Below are 10,973 nucleotides of genomic sequence, written 5' to 3'. Positions count from 1 at the left end.
AAAAAAAAAAAAAAAGACATACTGTAGGAGAGAGGCCTATCCTTTATTTTCTGACTCAATATCACTTTAACCACACTGAACTGTAGACTGGCTTACAAAGCTCCTTCCAAAATGATAGATAGTTTATGTTGTTGTTGTTAGGTGCCATCAAGTTTGTACTGACTCAGCGATCCTGTGAACAACAAAATGAAACACTGCCCACTCCTGGGCCAATCTCACAATTGTTGCCACACTTGAACCCATTGATCCTTCCACATTACCAATCCATCTCATTGGGGTCTTCCTTTTTTTCTCTGACCCTCTACCTTACCAAACATGATATCCTTCTCCAGACACTGGTCCCTCCTGACAATATGTCCAAAGTATGAGAGACGAAGTTTGGCTTTCCTGGACTCCATGGAGCACTCTGACTGCACTTCTTCCAACACAGATCTGTTGGTTCTTTTTGGCAGCCTGTGGAGCTTTAAATACTCTCCTTCAACACTATAACTCAAAAGCATCAATTCTTCTATGGTTTTCCTTATTCACTGTCCAGCTTTCACATGCATATGAGGTTATTGAAAATACTATGGATTAGGTCAGATTCACCTGAATCCTCAAGCTGATATCTTTGTTCTTCAACAGTTTTTAAAGGTCTTGTATAGCAGATTTGCCTAATGCAATATGTCCTTTGATGTCTCGATAATTGCTTCCATGAGTGTTGATAATTGATCCAAGAAGAATGATGTCCTTGACAACTTCAATCTTTTCTCCCTTTATAAGAATGTTGTTTATTGTTCCAGAGGTAAGGATTTTTGTTTTCTTTACATTGAGATGCAATCTATACTGAAGACTGGATATTCATCAATAAGTTTTAAGTTCTTTTCACTTTCAGCAAGCAAGTTTGTATCATGTGCATATCACAGGTTGTTAATGAGTCTTCCTCCAATTCTGACGTCACATTTTTCTTCATAGAACCCAGCTTCTCATATTATTTGCTCAGCGTATAGGTTGAATAAGTATGGTGAAAGAATACAACCTTGTCACACACTTTCTTAATTTTAAACCATTCAGTGTTCCTGGGTTCTGTTCAAGCAGATTCCTCATGAGCAAAAATTAGTATTCCGGAATACTCATACTTCGCAATGTTGTCCATAGCTTATCATGATCCACACAATTGAAAGCCTTTGCGTAGCCAATAAAACACAGGTAAACATCTTTTTGGTATTCTCTGCTTTCAGCCAAGATCCACCAGACATAAACAATGATATCCCTCATTCCACATCCTCTTCTGAATTCGTCTTGAACCTCTGGAAGTTCTCTGTCTATGTATGCTTGCAGTCGTTTCCATATTACCTTTAGTAAAACTTTACTAACATGGGATATCAAAGATATTGTCCAATGATTTCTACATTCCATTGGGTCACCTCTCTTTGGAATGGGCACAAATATGAATCTCTTCCAATCAGTCGGCCAGATAGTTGTCTTCCAAATTTCTTGGCAGAGATGAGTGAATGCCTCCAGTGGTTCCTCACTTTCTTGAAAGATTTCAATTTTTTTATTCCATCAATTCCTGGTGCCTTGTTCTTTGCCAATTCCTTCAATGCACCTTGGACTTCTTCCCTCAGTATCATTGGCTCTTAATCATATGCTTGAAATGGTTGAACACCAACCATTTCTTTTTGGTACAGTGACTCTGTTTTCTTTTGATGTTTTCTGTGTCATTTAATAATTTTCCCAGAGAATCCCTCAATATTGATAGATAGTAGTTTCTGTATTATACACAGAAGTCAAAGAGCAAAATATGAGAAATGTATGTCTTCCAGACACTTTATCAACAACTGAGTTAATAAGGTCTAACTTAATTGAATTCTACCAGGTAATTAATTAGCAAGGTTCCTACAATCTTGTCCACATTGCATTAAGACATGGAGGACACAAATTTAAATGAAAGTGTTCATTCTGTCTGATTGGACACATTGCAAGCAATAGTTACACTGATTAACCACAATCATCCCACAAAACCAAGTCCTTAAAAATTAATTATTAAAATTTCACAATGTGGTATATACATTACCTAACTTTTTACATGGTTTATTACTTTTCACTCTTTCATCCTCCATTGTTTGTTACCAAAAGAAAGTTTCTCTTAGACAACTTTACATATACTCTGGCAATCTATGAGCCCAGATCACAAATACTTTATTCAGAAACAAGCACTAGATATTCTCTTGAAACTCCTAAAAAAGAGAAGGAGAAAAAAATCATTCCGGGGAAGTTAGCCATGCCAACAATAAAAAACAAACAAAAAACTACTTTCATGGGGTGAGGGGACCTAAGCCATTTTATACTCATTGTCAGGAGGTGGTGTCTGGCCTGCTCCAAAGTTTGGTATCAGTAAAGGATAATTCCTGGCTAATGGAAACTATAGATTTCTCTTCCTCCAATTTCACTGTCAGACTGAGACTTACCAAAAGGTAGTTTCTTAAAGTCATTGGATATTCACAGGGGCTTATAATGAAGACATTTTCAGAAAATTGAATTGGTGAGGAAAAAAAAGCAAAAAAAGTTGAGGAAAGAAATTTTATTTTCATCACAAAAATGCACCTACTCATTCTTCAAGTGTACCAAGAGCTGTCCTATGAGAATTTTGTTGTAAAACCTGACTCCATCTCCTTTACAGCCCTTATCTTACTTAGTCCTTCAGATCTTTTTCCTGCCTAAACAAAGAAACATTTAAAAGGAGTTGCCATTTTCACACAGTGTAAAGAAAAGAGTGCAGAATTCTTTGAGAAAGGGTTATATTTGTTGTTGTAAAGTGCCTTTGAGTCACTTCTAATTCATAACCACCCTGTACAGGGTCTCCAAGGCACATCTGGTGAGTTTGAACTGCCAACCTTGAGGTTCAAACCTACCTAACGGTCTAGCACTTATCCTACAGTTAGCTCTACACCAGGACTAACACCACCTCCAAACATATATAGATCCACATGGAGGATATGTCAAGCCACAATAGTTTCACATTTTGTTTTTTTTTTTGGGGGGGGGGGGTTAATAAAATTTTTATAATTTTTACAACAGTACTTCTGAACTGATCCTTATATGAATGAAAGTTGCTGGATAGAATACACAGAAATCAAATTGAGGACGTCTGTGGAAAGAGACAGACAAGCTCAGCATTATCCCATTCAGAACAAGGGCAGGGGCCAACTGTGAGACAGTATGCAAATGCAAGCTGAAACTGAGTACAACCATCTCTGTTATATATAACACAGTACAACCATCTCTGTCACATATTGTGTTATGCTAGATTTGTAAGAGAATTCAACAACAACCAAAAAACCGAGATAAATATTTGCTACAAATGAGACAGATAAAGCCAAAATTTCAAACTTAAAAAAAGGTGATAGTTCGGCAAATACATTGGGTGAAGGGACAATTATGAACTGCATTGGATTCCATTGGACACACATTTTCCTTCTCATAGCTAAAATACAGGTTGCTTCAGGTAGACTGTCATACTGGTTTCTGGAACACATGTCACTTAAACTTACCATAACCCCAAGTACTGGCTGTCTCTTTCTTGGACTACTCTTCATCCAAATATTTGCATAGTTAACTATCTCACACTATTCAAATATTTGCTGAACTGTCACCACTTCTTAAATCTTTGCCAACTCCTGTTTTAAATGGCAAGGAACCCCACCAGCTTAAAGCACCTTATTTTAATATGCAAAGTAAAAGCTGAAAAATTAAACATACACTGAAATAATGTTTAGTACATTTCAATTTTAAGGAGCCGTGGTAGTGCAATGGATTACCAGCTGGGCTGATTGTTTCTCTCCTTGAGAGAAAGATGAAGCTTTCTGCTTCCTTAAAGATTTATAGCCTTGGAAACCCTATACAGGATCACTACGAGTTGGAACAAATTCGGTGGCACACAACTACCACCATAACATTTCAATTTTGCTTTCTGTTGGAAAAGTATGCAAATAATTGAAATGAGTTATTTCTTTTTATTAAAATATTTGCAATGCTTTCCTAAAAGCATCTAGGAGAAAACAACAAAAAAATTCATCTAAAGTCATCTTGGAATTGCCTTGCACACTTATGAACAATAGGAATCTTACTAAAATTCTCCCTTACTCAAATGTTTAAAAAACACATCCAGGGAGATTAAAGTTCACTGGTTGTCTATTCAGTACCTGATATTTAGTTAAGTTCTTGTATTCACAATATTCCTACGATGTAATTGTGTTATCTTTAATTTCCAAATGAGGAAACCGAGGTTTCTCATGTCACACACGGTGCATCAATTTATAAGTGACTGAGTAAAGATTTGAACTCACTATAAATATATATATATACCATCACATGTATAGAAAATTAATCATTTTATCATTGACATATTGATTTATCTTTACTTTTCAATGTCGAAAGACGTTCTTAAACAATTATGGAAAATTATGTGGCGCTGTGCGTTAATGCGCCAGACTGCAAAGCCATTTGAACCAGAAGGTGGGCTATTCTCCTCGGAAACCCTATACAGGGTCACTATGTGTCAGAATCGGCTTGACAGCACTTAACAACAACAACAACAATTCTGTAAACAGGAATCCTCGTGTGGCTCTGTGGGTTAATGCGCCAGACTGCAAAGTCATTTGAACCAGAAGGTCGGCTATTCAAGCTCACCAGCCGTTCCTCGGAAACCCTACACAGGGTCGCTATGGGTCAGAACCGACTCAACAGCACTTAACAACAACAACAACAACATCTTGTAAACAACTAAATTTCTAAATCCTGTAATTTAAAAAGAATGGAAAACATAAAAGACTAAAAATGAGGCCAATAATTTGAAGGAGCTCTGGTAGCGTAGTGGTTACGAATCGGGCTTCGAATCGCAAGGTCAGCAGTTTGAAACTACCAGTTGATCCGCGGGAGAAAGACGAGACTTTCTTCTCCCATACAGGTTTACAGCTTGGGAAACCCTGTTTAGGGTCGCTATGGGTCGGAACCAACTCTATGGCAGTTAACAACAACAACAAGTTGATTAAATTTTATACTCATTAATTTTTATGTCAGGGGTACTAATTGCTTAAAGTACCTTTAGGAATTTAGTTAACAGAATATTGGAAGTACCATGGATTGCTAAAAGAAGAAACTAATCTATGTTGAATGAAGTACAACCAGAATGTTCCTTGTTAGCCAGGATGTTGAAACTTTCATATTTTTGACATATTGTCAGGAGGGACCAGTCCCTGGAGAAGGGTATCATGATAGGCAAAGTGGAAAGTCAGTGAAAAAGAGGAAGACCTCAAAAGAGATGGATTGGCACAGTGGCAGCAGCAATGGGCTCAATGTTGACAATTGTGAGGATGGCTCAGGTCTGAGTAGGATTTCATTCTGTTGTGCACCAGGTCGTCATGAGTTAGTGCTGATTCGACAGCACCTAGTAACAACAACATAGGGAAATCACACCAAGTATTGTTTCTTCCCAAAAATACAGAAAAATAGCTCAAATGAATAATCTGAAATTTACAACAGAATGTTAGTCACAATGAAGGCAAATTCAAAGAACTATAAGGAAATACTAGTTTTTGAATCCTCTTCTGTCAACCTACCTTATCCACCATCCCCAGCATCTGGGTAAAAGAGATTTTTAATTAATATGTTTTACCCTCTTTTGATGTGCTCCTTAGTCCCAGTACTCCACTGCTCTCCTCTGGTACAAGTGTGCTAACAACCCTTTCTTGGCACTCACGTTCAACATAGCCTATGTCCTTGTCCTTAACTGATGAACAGCCTCAATCTTTTCATTTTATCCAAGCTGTGCAGAGTTGACCAGCATTTGAAAGAATTGTTTGTTGTTGTTATTATGTGCTGTGGAGTTGGTTCCGACTCATAGCGAGCCTGTACAGGGTTTCTGAGGCTGTAAATCTTTACGGGAGCAGAAAGCTTCATCTTTCTCCTGCGGAACAGCTGGTAGTTTCAAACTGCTGACCCTGCCGTTTGCAGCCCAATTCGTAACCACTATGCTACCAGAGCTCCTTTAGAGTGGGGTGGGGGGAAACAAAAAGAAAAATGGGTCATGGGTTCCTTTTCTAATCTGGATATTAAATAAAATCTTAAAATGAAGAGTTGAAGCAGGTAAATGATTGAGTACAGGGTTATTTAGTCCCAAATTTTATTTCCAGCTCTGATTGATGTGTGACTATGGTATTTTAAGCCCTCAGCATCTCATAAATAAATTTTAACCATGCTTAAAAGTGAAGATAACATCTGAGTGAATATCAGATAAAAGGAACAGAATGAACCAGAAGGGTATCTAGGGGAAGAAAAATTCCATGCTGAAAACATGTGCAAACTCCTTCAAGCAGAAATATGCATATAAAGTAGCTCCATCAACCACTAAGTAGCTCCATAACTGGAGATTAGAGAGGAAGTCAGAAAAGCTTTGATTGTGATAACTTGTGTTTCACTCTGAATGAAATGAAGAGTTCTATGGAAGTTTTGAGTTGGAAAGTGGCATGATCTGGATTTTGTCTGTCACCTCTACAAGATAAAGCTGGACTCTACTGTAGAAATTCTTAAATAACCATGTCTCCTTTGCTGCTCTCAAGATTTTAAGGCAATAGGACTAATTTTGTTTCTATTTACAAGCAATTTTATTGGTTGTGTCATTTTAACTTGACCAAGCTAGGAAGATGTAGTATTATTATAGATGATAATGAATCCTTGTCACTAAAACTTTACTACTGAATTGTTGTTGTTATTATTGTTAAATGCTGTTGACTTTCTTCCAACTCATAGCCGACCTTTCATAGGGTTTCTGAGGAGCAACTGATGAGTTTCAACTACCAACCTTGCAGTTCAAATGAACTTGCAGTCCACTGCTTATCCTACAGCACCACACCAGGACTAGTAAGCATTGTTTACACAATTACAAACTTCTGCATAACAACCCATCAAAGAGTAAACAACACAATAGTACAATGCAGCCTAAGCAGAATCCCATAAACAAACCTTCAAATACTTCTGCAGTGAAATTTAAGAATCTTACTTAGTCAGCTAAGAAAAGTAGTTACCTTGGCTCTTTGCTGAGTTTTAATATAAAAAATATGAAAACCCTTTCATTTTCAGATCATCTACTGCAGAAGTGCAGAAAAAAGAATTTGTATTTTGCTATGATGGAGACATTTGTTTTAAGTGAAATGAGGAAAATGATATTTTATGTCATGAGAAAATGTTGTTCAGTGATATTAATTATGTTAAAATGTTAACATTCATTTTTGTTTTGCTGTTATCTATCTAACCTTTTGAGGAGCTCTGGTAGCGAAGTGGTTACGAATCGGGCTGCTAATCTCAAGGTCAGCAGATCAAAACTACCAGCCGTTCTGCTGGAGAAAGCATGAGGCTTTCTGCTCCAGTAAAGATTTACAGCCTCAGAAACCCTATACAGTGTGGCTATGAGCGTGAACCTACTCCACGGCATATCACCACCACCACCATCAATCTAAATTTAGAGAGTCCTGGTATGGTGCTGTGGGTTGATGTGCTGTAACTACAAAGTAGGTTTGAACTGTAAGGTCAGTGGTTCAAGCTTACCAGCCGCTCCTCAGAAACTCTATACAGGGTTGCTATGGGTCAAAACCGACTCTACATTGCTTAACAACAACAAACACACCAACATCTAACCTTATGCTTGAAAAGAAAAAAAGAAGCAAATCTTTTTTTCTAAAGATTAACAGAGTACACAGAACTGTTATGATGCTGTAGGATAAATACTGGATGGCTAACAGAAAGGTTGGGGGAATCAAAGCCACCAATTGTTCCTTGAAAATCCTATACAGAGTCACTATGAGTTGGAACCACCTCAATGGCATCAAACAACAAAGTACTCTAAACAATAATTGAAAAATTAATTCAAATACAGTCATGAAAAAGTGCATAAAGATATACATTCTCATGTAAATAGTGTATGATTCCTAAATTATTAAATCTATGTACTTCATCTTTTCACTTAAAGTGGTTATTGTTTATGGAAAACCACAAAAAAAATTCCAAGGAAACAAGTAGAATAAATTGGCAAACTCAGTTCACAGTGTTTTAAAATTTTTAAGGAAGACAATGGCTAACTAAATTTCTGAGAGTTTGAATACCACAAAATATTTTATATGTACAAAATGCTAATCAATTTGCAAATCAATTTTAAAAACTATATATTGAGATCTTACATTTAGAAAGGTAATGAAGTGATAGAAAACAGAAAAAAGTTTGCCATTTTTGTCTCATGCTTTTCATACTATATATAGCTGTACAATATAATGTAAAATGTTCCAAATTTAGAGGCTTTTAAAACAAAGAGGGAATAATGTTTAACACCCTTGAGGAACATACTCCATTAGGAATTACTAATGACTTCTAATACTTAACTCTGGCTTAAACTGTTTTAGTGAGCCTGGGGCTGCCTAACATTCTTTCTCCTATTTTGAAGGCCAGGAATGAAGATTTTGGGAGTTTCTTTTATAAATTTTTCTATTGTAACTCTATGAGAGAGCAAACGAAGTTTATTCATACTGTTGTAGAGTTATTATTGTTGTTATGTGCTGTGGAGTCAGTTCCTACTCACAGCGACGCTGTACAGGGTTTCCGACTTTGAAAATCTTTACGGGAACAGAAAGCCTCATCTTTCTCCCACGGAACAGCTGGTAGTTTCCAACTGCTGACCCTGAGGTTAACAGCCTGACTCATAACCACTACGCTATCGGAGCTCTTTGTTGTTGTTGTTGTTAAGTGCCGTCGAGTCGGTTCTGACCCATAGCGACCCTGTACAGCGTTTCCGAGGGTGTAAATCTTTACGGGAGTAGAAAGCCTCATATTTCTCCTGCGGAGCGGCTGGTAGTTTCGAACCGCTGACCTTAAGGTTCGTAGCCCGATTCATAACCACTACGCTACCAGAGCTCCTTGTTGTTGTTAGGTGCTGTCAAATTGGTTCCGAGTCATAGTGACCTGTGTAGAAGTTTCCCACGTAGCGGTTGGTGGTTTTGAACCACCGGCCTTGTAGTTAGCAGTCCAGTACTTATCCTGCAGCTCCAAGCCAGGGCTCCTGCAGAGTTAAATTGTTGTTGCTGTTAGGTGTCATCAACTTGGTTCCAACTCATAGTGACACTGCGCACAACATTAAAAAACACTGTCAGGTCCTGCATCATCCTCACAATTGTTAATGTTTGAGCCCATTTCTGCTGCCCTTATGCCAATCCATCTCACTGGGGTTCTTCTTCTTTTGCGCTGACCCTTCACTTTACCTAGCATGATGTCCTCCAGGGGCTGGTGCGTCCTGATAATATGACGGAAGTATGAAAGACAAAGTCTGGCTATCCTGCCTTCTAAGGAGTTTTGTGGCTATATTTCTTTCAACACAGATTTGCTTGTTCTTATAGCAGAGTTATGTTGTTGTTGTTGTTGTTGTTGTTGTTAAAGTGCCGTCAAGTCCGGTCCGACCCATAGAGACCCTGCATAGGGTTTCCAAGAAGCTGCTGGTGAGTTTGGATCCGCCCCCCACCACCACCTTGTGGTTCATATCGACCTTGCGGTCTAGTGCTTATCTTACAGCGCCATCTTGTTGTCGTTGTTAGTGTCGTCGAGTCGGTTCCGACCCATAGCGACCCCACTATAAGGTTTCCGAGGAGCAGGTGAGTTTGAACCGCTGTCCTTGTGGTTCAAAACGATTTTGCAATCCAATGCATTAAACCACAGCTCCACACCAGGACTCCATAGTGCCATAGATCTAAGTAAATAAATAAGAATGTTATTAATTTTGCTTCTATTTACAGGAAAAAATAAAAGGAAATGGGAAATTTAGTGTTTCAGTGTTATTCTAGCATCAAGTGGAGCCCCGGAGGCACAAAAGGTTAGGCATTCAGCTATTAATGAGCCCAGAAGTTCTGTGGGAGAAGGACCTGTTGACAATCTGTTTACTTTAGGATTATAGCCAAGAACACCCTAAGGGGCAGTTCCACTCTGCCAAATCAGGTCCCTGTGAGTCTAACTAGATGGCACCTAACATTAACAACATAGTTTAACGATGCAAAAACTCAGATTGAAATGTGATTTGAGTTTCTTTAGGTAAATGTAATTGCCATTTTAAATCTGGCTAATAGAACCTTTCAACTTCTCTGAAATCCAATATCCCACAGTGCCAAATTTGAAAATAATAATTATATCTAATATTTTTTTCATATTTTGTATCAATTTTCTTCTGAGACTGTTTCAAATTGCCCATAAAGCTTTATTAAAAATTACAACTTGTAATTTTTGCTGGAGTTCTGGTGTGGCACTGCAGGATAATGCGCTGGGCCACAAGGTCAGTTTGAACTGCAAGGTCAACAGTTCAAACTCACCAGCCATTCCTAGGAAACCCTACATTTGGTTGCTATGGTTTGGAACCACCTCGATGGCATTTAACAATAGCAAAAACAATTTGTAGTGGATGTGCATGTATGTATATGTGAAGAGAGTGCTATTTCAATGAACAAGCAAGTTTATCAGCAGCACAAAGAACAAACTTAACAGACACTTTTCAAATAGTATTAATATTACACTTCTCTTTCCAACTGATTTTCCGATATTTGGAGGAAGGACACCTGATTATCCTAAACTCTTGCCAATTGGCAGGTCATTGTACTATATTCTAGGATTAAAGAATAGATGCAACAGTCTCTGACCCAACTTCTTTCAGTCTGTTTGACAAGAAAACAAGAAGTTGTCAAAAGCATCACATATAGAAGAATGGTAAAGTGCAATACTGTGTACCATGGAAGTACAAAGTTCATGAGTGGGGCAGTTTGATTTAACCCAGAGGTGCATGGTGCTATTGGATAAGCCCTAGACTGCAAGGTCAGCTTGAACTGCAAGGTCAGCAGTTCAAACACACCAGCCACTCCTCTGAATACAGGGTTGCTATGAGTCAGAACCAACTTGATAGCACTTAACAA

Source organism: Chrysochloris asiatica, unplaced genomic scaffold, assembly GCF_000296735.1.
Source record: "Chrysochloris asiatica unplaced genomic scaffold, ChrAsi1.0 scaffold00112, whole genome shotgun sequence".
In the NCBI taxonomy this organism is placed as follows: Eukaryota; Metazoa; Chordata; class Mammalia; order Afrosoricida; family Chrysochloridae; genus Chrysochloris; species Chrysochloris asiatica.
Note: the sequence above shows the minus strand (reverse complement) of the source record.